Below are 14,719 nucleotides of genomic sequence, written 5' to 3' on the forward strand. Positions count from 1 at the left end.
TTCCAATTATATTCAGATTCAATTTTAATTGTCATTGTCAGTGTACAGTACAGAGTATCTTCTCCTCCTCACCTATGTGGGATAATTTAGTTTAGTTTAGTTCAGAGATACGGAATGGAACCAGGCCCTTCGGCCAACCAGGTCCACGTCAACCAGCGATCACCCGCACACTAGTTCTATTCTACACACTAGGGGCCATTTACAGAAGACAATTAATCTACAAACCTGCACATCTTTGGAATGTGGGTGAAAACCGGGGCACCCGGAGAAAACACACAAGGTCACAGGGATAACGTGCAAACTCCACACCGACAGCACCTATCAGGATGGAACCCAGGTCTTAGGCACTGGAAGGCACCAACTCTACAGCTGTGTCACTGTGCCACCCTCAGTGTATAGCATGGGCTTGTCAGCAATCTATTTTAAACTGCAGAGCATGAAAAATCATCGTAATTTAAGGAACCGCATTGCCCCATAATTTTGGTGCAGCTTTGAATACTTGATCCTGGTACCTGTCCCTTGAGTGTGCTGTGGTCTAGTTAAACGGTGTAATCCTACCATCTGCTGACGACAATTGGTATTGCATGCACAGCAATGCTCCAATTAGCCGATGGCTGTCTTTATCAAATATCAAATTTGAACTTCTTATATTTTTCATGATGCTACAAAGAATATTTCCAGACTCTTACTTTTCTTGGTAAATCTTTACCTTCAATGATGATTGAATTGTTCAAGGGATTGAAAATGTGTCAAAACCACAGTAAACTGTATACAGTATCTTTTAGATTTTCTGAAGCAGGGTCTTGGAGCAGAATTTTAGTTAAATATTTTCCAGCGTTTTAAGATTAAATTAAATAATATAGATATTATCATAACTTGATTTCAGATGGTTAAACTTTGGTATCTGCAATGCAAAAATATGAGATGAAATATTCTGTGTGGTTCTTGTGTTTCTACTGCAATTAGTTTAGGCTGCTATTTAATCTATGTAAAAAAAAAAATCCTAACACTTCAAGTATATTCTGATGATCCAAAACCAGGAGAGCTGTTCATGGTCCACGATTAATATTGAAATTGCATTGGGACGTCAAGGGTGGTATAGTTGACCAGATAGTACAGCAGCTGTCTCACAACTCCAGCGACTCAGGTTCAATCCTCACCTCTGGTAATAAATGTGTTGAGTTTGCACATTCTCCCTGGGACTGTAAATAGCTCGTTCTAAGCTCCCCCCAGTCTAGTTTCAGTCAAATACTGAATCAAGCACTTTAACAACTAAACATTATTTTGGATAACACAACAACAGTTCCCCTATACAATACCTAACCACCGCGGGTTCGATCCTTCTATCTGCTTGGCCAAGCCCTTCTAGCCTCGTGCAAGCAGAGACACTTCAAAAGGTCACGCAGTCCCAAGCGTTCTTCCAGAAGATCGACATCGGACTTTGTGGGAGCTACCTTTTATAGGTCCCAGAATCTTGAGGGACCGAACCACATGGGGATGGTATCTCTACAATCCAATAACACATATTGGTTAACACAGTACATGATGGACAAAAACCTCCGGGAACCTCTGGGAACCGCACGGAAACCTTGGGTGGGGCGCAAAGTCTCCAGAGGTTTCCGTTCAGGTTTCATAAGTGGGACAGGGGCATTTGTGTACGGGGATTGTTGGTCGGCACGGACTCGGTGGGTCAAAGGGCCTCTTTCCGCACTTTATCTCTAAACAAAACCAAATATAGAAGTGGAGTCTTGCACTTTTCAGAAATTGAAATTATTGGTACATCTCTCTTTCTCTGCAATTTCTTGGAAATATTTCCGCAATTGAATAATGCGAGCAATATTATTTTGAAATGCTAATGTCATGATCCCCTGACAATTAGTAGTCCAGAGATCACAACACCTGCTGTGTACATGACGTATTGCCAGCTGCAAATCTGATTCATAGTTTTTTTTCCAACCAAACCGTTAGGTTCTAGATGTTATCTTGATGTCAGCTTGATCTGCAATAGGCATCCATTGACAGGATAAAAGTGATGGGATAATGACTTTGTTTAATGAGCAAGTTTAGATCAGAGGGTATAGTCTCAGAATAATGAGTGGGGGCACTCCATTTGGACCTAGATGAGAAAGAATGTTTTCTCTTTTAGGATAAACCAGCGAACATAATCAAAGATAGACACAAAATGCTGGAGTAACTTAGCAGGACAGGTAGCATCTCTGGATGGAAGGAATCGGTGACATTTCAGGTCAAGACCCTTCTTCAGTCTCGATCCAAAACGTCACGCATTCCTTCTATCCAGAGCTGCTACCTGTCCCGCTGAGTTACTCCAGCATTTTGTGTCTATCTTTGGCATAAACCAGCAGATGCAGTTCCTGCCTCAAAACATAATCAAAGGCTTGTCCCTTCCTGGTGCATTCCTTTTTCTCTCACTTACATCAGAAGATACAGAAGCTTGAAAGCACACACCACCAGACCCAGGAACAGATTCTTCCCCTCTGTTATCAAGCTTCTGAATGGCCCTTCAATAAACTATGGTACTGTCCAATTCACCGCTACACCATTGTGGACATTTGACTTTGTCTACGAAACTGGTGCACTACAATGCTAAGAACTATATTCTGCATTCTTCCCTTTTGCTCTACCTATTGGACTTGAGTGTGGCTTGACTGTATATACGCATAGTACTATCTGATAAGATTGGATAGAATGCAAAACAAAGTTTTGCACTGTACCTCGGTACACATCTAAACTTAAACCTTTCCCACACAGTTGCAGTGGGCAAATCCTTGAATGTATTCAAAAATGAAATACACAGATTTTTAATCCATACCAAGGGTTGTGTGAATAGGGCAGGAACATGATCTCATTGAGCCAGGCAACTTAATGAAGCTGAATAACCTATTCATAGAAACATAGAAATTAGGTGCAGGAGTAGGCCATTCGGCCCTTCGAGCCTGCACCACCATTCAATATGATCATGGCTGATCATCCAACTCAGTATCCCGTACCTGCCTTCTCTCCATACCCCCTGATCCCCTTAGCCACAAGGGCCACATCTAACTCCCTCTTAAATATAGCCAATGAACTGGCCTCAACTACCCTCTGTGGCAGAGAGTTCCAGAGATTCACCACTCTCTGTGTGAAAAAAGTTCTTCTCATCTCGGTTTTAAAGGATTTCCCCCTTATCCTTAAGCTGTGACCCCTTGTCCTGGACTTCCCTAACATCGGGAACAATCTTCCTGCATCTAGCCTGTCCAACCCCTTAAGAAATTTTATAAGTTTCTATAAGATCCCCTCTCTCTCAATCTCCTAAATTCTAGAGAGTATAGAACCAAGTCTATCCAGTCTTTCTTCATAAGACAGTCCTGACATCCCAGGAATCAGTCTGGTGAACCGTCTCTGCACTCCCTCTATGGCAATAATGTCCTTCCTCAGATTTGGAGACCAAAACTGTACACAATACTCCAGGTGTGGTCTCACCAAGACCCTGTACAACTGCAGTAGAACCTCCCTGCTCCTATACTCAAATCCTTTTGCAATGAAAGCTAACATACCATTCACTTTCTTTACTGCCTGCTGCACCTGCATGCCTACCTTCAATGACTGGTGTACCATGACACCCAGGTCTCGCTGCATCTCCCCCTTTCCCAATCGGCCACCATTTAGATAATAGTCTGCTTTCCCGTTTTTGCCACCAAAATGGATAACCTCACATTTATCCACATTATACTGCATCTGCCAAACATTTGCCCACTCACCCAGCCTATCCAAGTCACCTTGCAGCCTCCTAGCATCCTCCTCGCAGCTGACACTGCCCCCCAGCTTAGTGTCACCCGCAAACTTGGAGATATTGCCTTCAATTCCCTCATCCAGATCATTAATATATATTGTAAATAGCTGGGGTCCCAGCACTGAGCCTTGCGGTACCCCACTAGTCACTGCCTGCCATTGTGAAAAGGACCCGTTTACTCCTACTCTTTGCTTCCTGTTTGCCAGCCAGTTCTCTATCCACATCAATACTGAACCCCCAATGCCATGTGCTTTAAGTTTGTATACTAATCTCTTATGTGGGACCTTGTCGAAAGCCTTCTGGAAGTCCAGATACACCACATCCACTGGTTCTCCCCTATCCACGCTACTAGTTACATCCTCGAAAAATTCTATAAGATTCGTCAGACATGATTTACCTTTCGTAAATCCATGCTGACTTTGTCTAATAATTTCACCACTTTCCAAATGTGCTGCTATCCCATCTTTAATAACTGACTCTAGCAGTTTCCCCACTACCGATGTTAGACTAACTGGTCTGTAATTCCCCATTTTCTCTCTCCCTCCCTTCTTAAAAAGTGGGGTTACGTTTGCTACCCGCCAATCTTCAGGAACTACTCCAGAATCTAAAGAGTTTTGAAAGATTATTACTAATGCATCCACTATTTATGGAGCTACTTCCTTAAGTACTCTGGGATGCAGCCTATCTGGCCCCGGGGATTTATCGGCCTTTAATCCATTCAATTTACCCAACACCACTTCCCGGCTAACCTGGATTTCACTCAATTCCTCCAACTCCTTTGACCCGCGGTCCCCTGCTATTTCCGGCAAATTATTTATGTCTTCCTTAGTGAAGACGGAACCAAAGTAGTTATTCAATTGGTCCGCCATATCCTTGTTCTCCATGATCAACTCACCTGTTTCTGACTGCAAGGGACCTACATTTGTTTTAACTAATCTCTTTCTTTTCACATATCTATAAAAACTTTTGCAGTCAGTTTTTATGGTCCCTGCCAGTTTTCTTTCATAATCTATTTTCCCTTTCCCAATTAAGCCCTTTGTCCTCCTCTGCTGGTCTTTGAATTTCTCCCAGTCCTCCGGTATGCTGCTTTTTCTGGCTAATTTGTACGCATCAACCTTCGCTTTGATCCCTGATTTCCCTTGTTATCCATGGATGCACTACCTTCCCTGATTTATTCTTTTGCCAAACTGGGATGAACAATTTTTGTAGTTCATCCATGCAGTCTTTAAATGTCTTCCATTGCATATCCACCGTCAACCCTTTTAGAATTAATTGCCAGTCAATCTTGGCCAATTCACGTCTCATACCCTCAAAGTTACCTTTCTTTAAGTTCAGAAGCATTGTTTCTGAATTAACAATGTCACTCTCCATCCTAATGAAGAACTCAACCATATTATGGTCACTCTTGCCCAAGGGGGCACGTACAACAAGATTGCTAACTAACCCTTCCTCATTACTCAATACCCAGTCTAAAATAGCCTGCTCTCTCATTGGTTCCTCTACGTTGATTTAGATAACTATCCCGCATACATTCCAAGAAATCCTCTTCCTGTTTCTTATGATCTTATTGTATGTGCCGCCCCAAAAGGTTTTACTTTTCTTAGATTCTTCCCTTTCCTGGATTCATGGAGTTATTGAGTGATACTGTGTGGAAACAGGTTCTACGGCCAAACTTGCCCACGCCAACCATGCCCCCCCTACACTAGTCCCAACTGCTCATGCTTGACCCATATCCCTCTAAACCTATCCTATCCATGTACCTGTCCAAATATCTCTTAAACATTATGATAGTATCTGCCTCAACTACTTCATCCAGCAGCTTGTTCCATATACCCACCACCCTTTGTGTAAAACATACCTCAGGTACCTATTAAACCTATTAAATCTTTCCCCTCTCATCTTTCCCCTGGTTTTCAGTTCCCCTACTCTGTGCAAAAGACTCTGTGCATTTACCCTATCTATTCCTCTCATGATCGTGTGCATCTCTATAAGATCATCCCCTCATCCATCAATGTAAACCAGTGGGAGTGGCGGCGCCTAACGGCAGCGGCTCGACTACAGTCGTCTGTCTTTTTTTATTTTTGTCTTGTTAAATGTATGTCTTTGAGTCAGTTTTTATTATTTTTTTTAGCTGTGTATATGTGGGGGGTGGTGGGGGGGCTGTGGGGGAAACCGTTTAAATCTCTTCCCTGTGCGGGGACCCGACTATTCCCTGTCGGGTCTCGGATGTCGTTGGGCCTAACATTGTGGAGCCGGCGGCGACCTCCGGCCGGGACTAACCTGGGGGCTCCAGTTGCAGAGTCTGCGGAACTGACATCGCGGGGCTGGCCAACTTCGGAGCGGGAAGAGCTGTGGTGGCGCGCAGCTGCGATCCGACTTTTGGAGTTCGGAAGCACCGGCTGCAGACCCGGTGGACGGGAACATCGGGAGCTCCAAGTCCCTGGTGGGAGACCGCTTTTCCGAGCTCCGCTACGGCGACTTCTCCCGCTGGAATCGCGGGTTTAAGGACATGGAGCCGGGGCCTAACATCGCCCGGCGTGGCTTAAACGGCCTCAGGACTTACCATCGCCCGCCGGGGGCTTTAACATCGGAGCTCAGTTCGCCTCAACACTGCATTTGGACTGCTGGACTGCGGGAGAAGGAACAAAGGGAAGAGATAAAGACTTTGCCTTCCATCACAGCGAGGAGATGTTGGAGACTCACTGTGATGGATGCTTATGTAAACTGTGTTAAGTGTGGGTCTTGGATTGTTTTGTAATGTAAAAAACTGTAGAAATGGAATTTCATTCAAACCTAGGTTTGAATGACAATAAATAGCATTCTATTCTATAGGAATATTTTTCAGAAGGAAGGAATGAATTAATTAATTAATTAATTAATTAATTAATTAATTAATTGATTAATACGTTTATTGGCCAAGTATTCACATACACGGAATTTGTCTTGGTGCTCCACCCGCAAGTGACAACATGACATACAGTGACAAATAATAATGATACATAAAACATTAAACATTAATAATAAAACATTATTAATTAAGCATGTGAATTTAATATAATACCAGAGCAAAAGGATTTTTGGTTATTGAGTAGAGCTACTACTCATGGAAAAAAGCTGTTTTTATGTCTGGCTGTGGCAGCTTTGACAGTCTGGAGTCGCCTTCCAGAGGGAAGTGATTGAAATAGTTTGTGGCCAGGGTGTTAGACATGATCTTACCTGCTCGCTTCCTGCCCTTGCAGTGTACAGTTCATCAATGGAGGGAAGGTTGCAGCCAATAACCTTCTCAGCTGATCGGACGATTCGCTGCAGCCTCCGGGTGTCGTGCTTGGTGGCTGAGCCAAACCAGACTATGATGGAGATGGTGAGGACAGACTCTACGATGGCCGTATAGAATTGGATCATGTGGCAGATTGTGCTTCCTCAGCTGCTGCAGGAAGTACATCCTCTGTTGTACCTTTTTGATGGGTAGATCGATGTGCGGTTCAGAATACCGTAGCATTTTGTGTGATTTACGGTTATAAAATAAATCGACTCAGTATTTTCGAATGATAAACACATTCAGTAAAGTAGAGTGAATTTCTGTGATGAGGAAACGATAATCTCAATTTTAAGTCAAGCTTTTTTAGTATTGAAATCGGGGAGATTATCGCCATAGACATTGTAGTGAAAATTTGAAATTCTTATTCCAAAAAACCATTATGATTCAGTGACAGATCAGCAATGCTAAACCCAAAATTAGGGGCCAATGCATAGCACATTGGTTCCAAAGTTCAGTTTATGGATGCTGGGAATAAAATTGTTAAGACTGGGACTAGTAATGATAATTGGGCAAAGGGTACTGCAGAGTTTGATGTCATATGAGTTCAGGTAGAAAATCTAACTCAGTGGTTACTTTCGTTTTTTTCATTTAGAGAAACAGCATGGAAACAGGCCTTTTGGCCCACTGAGTCCACACCAACCAGTGACTACCTACATACTAGTTGTATCCTACACACTTGGGCCAATTTACAGAAGCCAATTAACCAACAAAGCTGCACGTCTTTGGAATGGACAATAACACCTTTAGCTCTACCAGCTAGGCCTTGAGCAGGTCTTTTATGGAATACTGTGCAATGGTTTTCTAAGCCCTGTATAAGCGAATTAGTTTAACTGTCCACTCAAGAAAGGCGATACCATTCCATGTTTGAATCTTAACATCCCAACGTGTTTGACTGGGAAAATTGCCGGATTTATCAATATTTTTTTTTTAAATGATGAATGGCTTTCATTGTAGCAACAATTTAACATTAACATTTCCAAAAGTCGGTACTAGACTTGGTGGTACCAAGATAGACGCAAAATGCTGGAGTAACTGATGCCTCTACCAGCTGCGCCACTATGCTGCTGAATTCTTGGAAATACATCCCTAATCTGTGTCATCTCTCATAATTTAAATTAATGATTTCAATTTACATTTCTCAGCTGTCATTGTAGGATTCAAAGCCGAATTTTTGGATTGATAATCTAGAATTCTGGTTGCAAAGTCCAGAAATGGGATCATTATTCCTGAAGTAAATAAACACAAAAGTTGACATATCCTTCCTACACCCAAAAATCCCCACAATGATTCTGGTGTAGTCCAACAACAGTTTGTACACAAAAGAACACAAAGTGCTTTGTGCAAAGTGGAAAGTACATGGATAGGATAGGTTTAGAGGGATATGGGTCAAACCCAGTCAGGTCGGACTCGTGTGGATGGGAGTGGGCAAGTTGGTCCAAGGGGCCTGTTTCCACACTGTATGACTCTATGACACAATGACTCTCTATGCTGGAGAAACTCAGCAGGTCAAGCAACATCTCATTCTGAAGAAATGCCCCGAGCTGAAAGTCACCCATCCATGTGCTTCAAGAGGTGCTGCCTGACCCGCTGAGTTACTCCAAAAACCTTTTGTTCTTTTGTGCAAATCAGCATCTTCAGTTTGTTGCTTCTACACAGTTAGTATAAGCCCACATAACTTATATCCTTTTGTAATACAATCCCTCATTCTATTAGACTTTTTATTATTTCCTGGACATCCCATGCCAGTTAAATGTTCTCCAAACTCCCTCTATGATCTCCATTGTTTCTAACTTATCATCATTTAGGAACTCTTCTGCTCTGTTCTTTTTATGACCGTAGACAACTTCACACTTGTCTACATTAATATTTATCTGCCACAGTTTGATTCTATTATTTTATGATTCAATATACACTGCCACTTAATGTTGTATCATTAGTTAATTTGGATTTCAATTTGCCATGAAAATTGTTTATACGCATAATAGAGATTTGCAGCTCTAACATAAATCTTTATGAGGTTGCATCATTCATATGAGGCCAATTTGAATGCCTACCCATTATCCACACTCTATGCTCCTTGTTACTCATCCATTTCCCCAGGTCATGACAATAATGTACCTTCAGTTCCATGAGGATCATCTTTAGTTAACCACCGTTTTTAAAGGAATTAAATAAATGGCTTGTTCAACTTGCAACATATAACATCTTGTGCGCTAATTTAAACCAAATTCATCAGGCATGATAAACGCATTATGAATCCAACCTGGCGCTCTGTGATCCATTGAAAAGTATTCAAGCTGTCCGGTCACTAAGTCCTGTGTAATAGACTCCCAACAATAGTTTATAGCTTAACTGATATGTGATTTCCTGATCTGGTTTTCGCGCCTTTTGTAAAAAGAAGTTTGACAGATACATTATTACAATCGTAAGGCAATAGGCAACACAGTGGCGCAGCGGTAGAGTTGCTGCCTTTACAGCGCTTGCAGCGCCGGAGATCCAGGTTCGATCCCAACCACAGGTGCTATCTGTATGGAGTTTGTACGTTCTCCCCGTGACCGTATGGGTTTTCTCCATGATCTTCAGTTTCCTCCCAAACCCCAACGAGGTACAGTTTTGTAGCATTAATTGGCTTGGTATACGTGTAAAAGAAATTTGTCCCTAGTGTGTTTTGGATAGTGTTAATGTGTGTGAGGAGCGCCAGTCAGCACGGACTCGGTGGGCCGAAGGGCCTGTTTCCACACTGTATCTTTAAAAAAAATAGTACTCTGATTGAGGGAACAGTATAACAAGGAGATGTGCAGGTAATAATTTTTTTTAAACATAGAGAGTGGTGGGTGCCAGGAACACGCTGCCAGGATTGGTGGTGCAGGCAGATACATTAGTGGTACTAAGGAGGCGTTTAGATAGGCACATGGATATCCAGGGAATGGAGGGATATGGATCATATACAGGCAGATGAGATTAGTTTATCTTGGCATCATGTTTGGCACAGACATCGTGTGCTGAACGGCCTGTTCCTGTGCTGCACTGTTCTGTATTTTTTGTTTATGTTTTAACTAAGGATGCTCCCATCTTGTCAATTACCTTAAAGCACTGTGATAGAAGGCATCAGGCCACGGAGACTTTTCATACACAGTATTCATTATTTTATTAATTATTATTTTCCTTAAATTGATTTGGTATTTTTTGTATCTGATACAACATTGACTGCTTCAAGACATTCTCTATCTGTTCCTATTTCTCTATTGGCATAAATTAATTATTGAACATGATCGTCATTTGCTTATATTCTTTTCTAATATCAATGTCATTCATATGTATATAACCCATACAAAGATTTTTCTTGACCACTTTCTCTGGTTTACTTTGATACAATATTTTATCAATTAGTTAGCGTCCCTTAAAAAATAAAAGAATCAGCCATTGCTGCATTGAAAATAGAACATAGAATAGTGTGGCACAGGAATGGGCCCTTTGCCCACAATGTTTGTGCTGACCATGATTCAAAGTTAAACTGAACTTATCTGCCTGCATATGATCCATATCTCTCTATTCCTTGCACTTCCATGTGTCTATCTAAAAGCCTCTTAAATGCTACTATCGTATTGACCTCCACCACCACCTCAGGCAACACATCCAGTCCCCCACTTCTCTCTGTGTAAAAAACTTGCCGCATATCTTCATTAAACTTACTTTCCTTATAACCTGAGAAAAGGTTCTGACTGTCTACCCTATCTAAGCCTCTCATAATGTTATTTCTGTCCATCAAGTCTCCCGTCAACCTCCAAAATTCCAGAGAAAACAATTCCAAGTTTATCCAACCTTTCCTTCTAGCTGAAACCTTTTAATCCAGGCAGCATTCTGGTAACTCCTCTGCACCCTCTCCAAAGCATCTACATCCTTCCTGTAATAACAGTAGCTGACATACAAAAGGAATGATTCAAATTTGTAGGAAAGATATACATCTGTAAACTAACCCAAAGCATTTACACCCAATGAGTTCTTTAGAACAGTCTCATTATTTCATTCAGGAAACGCAGCAAGCTCTCTGGACAATGTGCCTCAGTGATCTTGGCTGTATTTGGCGTCTTGGCCAGGATACAAGGAAGAACGTACTTTTGTAACTTGCAGCAAACCCATGGCTTTTTTTAGATTATGCAAAAGGGCAAAGACTTTAATGACTCATCCAACTAAAAAACATGCAGTATTCTTTCAATACTGCACTAAAGTATCTGACTCGATTTTAATATGGGTCTTGAAGCCAGAACTTTCTCTCAGAAAGACAGGAGTGCTAACATGCATGAGATGCCATTATTGTAGATATCTGGAAGAGAATACGTCTATGATTCAAGCATCTTATGTGTGCTACTTTAATGATGGTCCCAGCAGTGAATTCCTGATGTTATTTTAGTCTCGAGTTCAGTCCGATGTACCAGTGTTTGTTCCTCATTCTCTGTGAGAGCAAGTAATACCTTGAATGCAGCAATTTCATATCATTTTCACAGGCACGTTATAAACTAAGACTTGACTCTGAGCTTCATAAAGTGAGTTGCCAAATAACACAGATATGTGCCTTCAGGAGTACCTGAAGAAACCAGAGATGATACATTTTGGGAAATTAAACAAGAAAATAAAGTACATGATAGGTAGGAGCGTAGAAATAAATGTAGAGGAAGAAAGAGATTGCATTGAATACGACTTCCATTTGAGTTTGGCAAAATTAGAACAAATCTCACTGAAACATAAACAATACAATTATGTCAGAGCCTAACAGGCTAGATGCAGGGGAGGGTGGGTGGGGTGGTCTATCATCTGACTGGGATGTCTAGATCCTGAGATCACTGTCTCTGAATGTGATGCGAGTCAGCTAAAACAGAAATGAGACATTATTTCATCACTCAGAGGACAGTGAAACTGTGAAATTCTTAACCATAGAATCAGTGGGAGCCAAGTCACTGAATATAAGTTCTATTTACAGAAGGCATCGAAGGTTTCAAAAGGGCAATGTGGCTTATTCTGTTTCCTATTTTTCTATGTTATTCATTTAGTTTAGTTAGTTTAGTTTTGAGATACAGTGCAAAAACGAGCCCTTCTGCCACAGTTGCCACGCCTCTGGCCACTTGAGCCTTTTCCACACTCCTCCCCTGAGCTATTAGGAGTTACACCTACATTTAATCTGCTCCACTAATCTATCACTGAGATCATCACCAATTGGGTGCTGACTAATCGGTTCTGCATTCTTTTGGTTTGATAGCAGTTCTGAGTTCTGTCGGATCCAGGTCTATATCTTTCAATTCCATTCGTGTTTGATTTTGGGGTTTTTTCAGTACTTCTCGGCGATGCTGCATTCAAGTCCTTTCCGTTGTGAGCCTTCTGATAGATTAGTCGGCCAGTATGGACTCGGCAAGCAATCCTGGTCAGCTCGACCAGAGTTTGGATGCCCCCAGTTCCAGAACTGTAGAGATTTTGGCTCATCTTTACAAGCCTGTTCAACACCAAGGCTCCACTCTGGGCACCCATGAGGTTTGAATAGACCAACTTACTGGTCGAATAGACTAACTTACGTATACCCCCGAGCAGTTAACAACCAGTTCTAATCAGGTCCTGGTGCACCACGCTCCATCGCCAATTCCTCCCGCCTCCACTGATGCCTCGCCGCCTCCGTCCACTTCCAACTGTATCCAGCCCAATCAGGAACCAATTCTTCCCACCCCGGAGAGGTACCATGGTGATCCTTCCACCTGCAGACCATTCCTATCCCAGTGCTCTTTGCTTTTTGAACTTCAACCGTCCCCCTTCTGTGCAGAACACTCCAAATTAGCCAATGCCATCTCCCTGCTGTCAGGACGTGCTTCAGCCTGGGGTACAGCTGCCTGGGAAAGACGGCTAGATTTCTGCCAGGACTTTGCCCGTTTTTTGGCAGAGCTGAGAAAGATTTTTGACCACGCTTTGGTTGGAAGAGAGGCAGCCCAGAGAATGCTGCATCTCTGCCAGGGGGGTACCCTCTGTTGCCGATTACGCTATTGATCTTCGAACCACTGCTTTAGAGAGCGGTTGGTGTGATACCGCTCTGCTCAGTATCTTCATCCATGGCCTCAACAAGAACTTGAAGGATGAGCTGGCCTCTCTGGATCATCCCTCGGATCTGGACCCGCTGATTGATTTAACCATCCGGATAGATAACCGGCTCCGAGAGTGAAAGCAAGACAAGCTATCAGCAGCTCTCGAACAGTGTCCTTACCCATCACACTCTTCCCGTCATTGTGAGCCAGTTGTCTCACTTCCCTTGGGAGGAAGAAGCCCCACGCATCCTGGTCCTGATCCAGTGGAGGGGGAGCTTACGCAGATTGGCTGCACCAGGCCGAGCGCCGGAGACGCATACGGTAGAGGTGTTGTCTATACTGTGGACGTCCCAAACACTTCATCACCGCTCGCTCAGTAAAAGCCAACACTCCCCAGCAAGAGTGGGATTATGGGTGAGCAAGGTTTATTCCCCTCCTATTTCCACCAGACGCACTCCGATTACGGAACACTTTGGAGGCACACTATTGAAACTTAATGCTCTGATTAACTCGGGAGCAGATGATATCTTCATCAAAATCACTGTTGCTTGGAAATTTCTGATTCCCACCGTTAAAGTAGAAGAGCCCCGCCAAGCCAGTGGACTTGATGGAAGAATAATTGGGATGGTTTACTCTCTACTTTCCCTCTAGAACATTGTGCTAATGGAAAGCACCGGGATGGAATTCAGTTGCTCCTGCTAAATTCCTGTCGTTCTGGGTCGGCCGTGGCTGACTTCTCACAACACCACCGTAAACTGGTCCACTGGCAAGGTCTCCACTTGGGGGGAGGATTGTCACATTAATTGTCTCTGCTCCGCTTGTCTTCCCCTCACCTCTGTGTCTGTTGCTCCTAATGACAATCCTGACCTATTCAATGTGCCATCCGAGTATCATGACCTGAAAGAGGTGATCTGCAAGTTCCGAGCCACCACTTTACCTCCTCACCACCCTTACGATTGTGCCATTGACTTATTGTCCGGTACTTCTCCACCCCGCGGTCGTCTGTACTCGCTCTCTGCTCCTGAAACCAACGCCATGGAGAGATACATTTCGGAGTCTCTGGCAGCTGGTTTAATTCGCCCATCCTCCTCTCCCACCTGGATGGGATTTCTCTTTGTGAGTAAGAAGGATGGCGACCTTTGCCCTGGCATTGACTATCGAGGCCTGAATGACATCACTGTCAAATACCGTTTCCCCCGTGACGTTCATCTCCTCTGTCTTCAACTGCCGGTAGCATGCAACATGTTTACCAAGCTGGATCTACGCAATGCCTACCACTTGGTTCGCATCAAGGAAGGAGATGAGTGTAAGACAACCTTCAACACACCCAGTGGGCATTACGAGTACCTCGTACCTCATAATGCCCTTCGGCCTGACCAATGCCCCAGCTCTCTTCCAGGCTCTGGTCAATGATGTGCTCCGGGACATTCTGAACCGGTTTGTCTTCGTTTATCTGGATGGCATCCTTGTCTGCTCTGGCAGTGCATCGGAACATACCCGCCATGTATGTCTCGTCATGCAGCCGCTTCGGGAGAACCAGCTGTTTGT

This window comes from Leucoraja erinacea, chromosome 19, assembly GCF_028641065.1.
Source record: "Leucoraja erinacea ecotype New England chromosome 19, Leri_hhj_1, whole genome shotgun sequence".
NCBI lineage: Eukaryota > Metazoa > Chordata > Chondrichthyes > Rajiformes > Rajidae > Leucoraja > Leucoraja erinaceus.